Here is a 2,810-nt window from a genome sequence, read left to right as displayed (position 1 = left end):
ACTTTAACTTTTCACTTTCATGCACTGAAGAAGGAAATGGCAACCCACTCCAGTGTTCTTGCCTGGAGAATCCCAGGGATGGCGGAGCCTGGTACGCTGCCGTCTATGGGGTTGCATAGAGTCAGACATGATTGAAGCAACTTAGCAGCAGCAGCAGCAGCAGCAGCAACAGCATTGACCTAAGATTCTAGGTTCCTATGCAATATTGCTCTTTACAACATCGAACCTTGCTTCTATCACCGGTCCCATTCACAACTGGGTGTTGTTTTTGCTTTGGCTCCATCCTTTCATTCTTTCTGGAGTTATTCCTCCACTGATCTCCAGTAACATATTGGGCACCTACCGACCTGGGGAGTTTATCTTTCAGTTTCCTATCTTTTTCCTTTTCATACTCTTCATGGGGTTCTCAAGGCAAGAATACTGAAGTGGTTTGCCATTCCCTTCTCCAGTGGACCACATTCTGTACTTGGGTAAATTGATATTTAAAAACTTTATTCTTGTAGGTCAGCAGTCTTTCACAAGAAAATTTCCTCTTATTTTGACTATAAAATTTCAAAGGGTTTTTCTGAAAATCTACTCTCTTCAGTCTTTGCTAGTCATTCAAGTGTAAATTCTGAAACTGCTGTGTCCCTACAGAGATAACTGACAAAAACAGAGTATTTGAAAACAACTACTGAACAGGAAAACATTTTTTAAATTTTTTAAAATAATAAATTTTTTATTTTTTAAAATAATAAACTTCACATGACTTTCTTGAATATTCCTCTTAACAAAAATTAGTAATTGGCAGGGACCACAACCTTCCCTCTTTGTAAATTTAGTGCTTGCTTTTTATCATGTACTCAAAGAATCAGATAAGATGTAATGAAAAACAAGTTCTTGTTTCACTCTTCCTACAACTCCCTTTCTCAAGAGGCAATCACTTTGAACTCTTGATATTTGATATTTTTACTTTCATATTTGATAATTTTTATTTTATTTGGTATTTTTGTTTGATTTTTTATATTTTATTTTTATTTGATATTTTTACTTTCATATTTCTAAATAACACACCTACAGTAGTATTAATGCTTCAGCTTTAGATATACTCTGTTTTCTCATGACTATGAAAAGGGAGAATTTAGCTCTTTTCCACAGTTTTCATTGAGCACATTTCTTCCCACCCCACCCACATCTTCAAACAGAATTGTAGTATATTCTCTGTTAAAGTTATATTTTGTGTTTTTATTATTATGACTTTCCATGGATTATTCATTGCCAAGCAAAATGGCACATTATACTTTAATTTCTTTTACTGATGCATTATTCTTGAAGGCATCCCTTCTTGGTACCTTCTGTTCTCCTGCCCTAACTGGAACTTGCTGCTCTCTAGGCCTGCTGGACAGCTAGGATCCTGCAACTCCCCTTTGGTATCCTCTTGGGCTTCACCTCTCCCATGTTGAATCCCTGCTTTCTTGGATCTCATGTCTACTTCTTCCTAGATGTACTCTTTAATTTTGATGGAGCTTCCCTGGCGGCTCACTGGTAAAGAATCTGCCTGCCAATGCAGGAGATGCAGGTTTGATCCCTGGGATGGAAAGATCCCCTAGAGAAGGAAATGGCAACCCACACCAGTATTCTTGCATGGGAAATCCCATGGACAGAGGAGCCTGGTGGGCTATAGTTCATAGAGCTGGACAAGACTGAGCATGAACACTTGACTTTGATGGAGCATTCCTCCTATGATTTCTAAGAAAAGGAATATAAGAGGTATATTTTTTGAATTCTTATATATCTTTAAATGTGTGTATTTTACGCTGTCATTTTATTGATAGTTTGGCTAGGTATCAGATTCTAAGTTGGATGTGTTTTACTTCAGAAGTTGCAATTCAATTCTCCACTGTCCTCTAGTTTTCTTCTTTTCTTGTGATATTTATTTTGAGGAAAATGAGATGTTCAGTGGTATATATTAAATACTTACTATGAGCTACATACTATGCTGTTATTATCTCTTTATAATTTTTTATTTTTTAAATTATGAAAATATAACACATTTATAGGTGACTTGGAAAATACAGAACAAGGTTACATACAGTTCCACTATATATTATAATTATTTCTTTAAGTAGATATATTAAGATTTTAGTTGGAGTTTCAATATCAAACTCTCAAAAATTAATAGAATGAAAATATAGATAAGTAGAAGGATAGAGTAGACCTGAAAAGCATTATGAACCAATTCAACATAATGGAGATTTATATAATTTTCTCCTTGGAAGGAAAGTTATGACCAACCTTGATAGTATATTAAAAAGCAGAGACATTACTTTGCCAACCAAGGTCCGTCTAGTTAAGGCAATGGTTTTTCCCGTGGTCATGTATGGATGTGAGAGTTGGACTGTGAAGAAGGCTGATCGCCAAAGAATCGATGCTTTTGAACTGTGGTGTTGGAGAAGACTCTTGAGAGTCCCTTATACTGCAAGGAGATCCAACCAGTCCATTCTAAAGGAGATCAATCCTGGATGTTCATTGGAAGGACTGGTGCTGAAGCTGAAACTGCAATACTTTGGCCACCTCATGCGACGGGTTGACTCACTGGAAAAGACTCTGATGCTGGGAAAGGTTGGGGGCGGGAGGAGAAGGGGACGATGGAGAATGAGATGGCTGGATGGCATCACCGACTCTGTGGACATGGGTTTGAGTGTACTCCGGGAGTTGGTGATGGACAGGGAGGCCTGGCGTGCTGTGATTCATGGGGTCGCGGAGAGTCGGACACGATTGAGCGACTGAACTGAACTGAACTGATATAATTTTCACATAACAGTATGATA

The sequence above is a fragment of the Moschus berezovskii genome, chromosome 25 (genome assembly GCF_049115385.1).
Source record: "Moschus berezovskii isolate FMDL1 chromosome 25, NW_MosBer_1.0, whole genome shotgun sequence".
Taxonomy (NCBI): domain Eukaryota; kingdom Metazoa; phylum Chordata; class Mammalia; order Artiodactyla; family Moschidae; genus Moschus; species Moschus berezovskii.
This window is presented reverse-complemented; position numbering follows the sequence as displayed.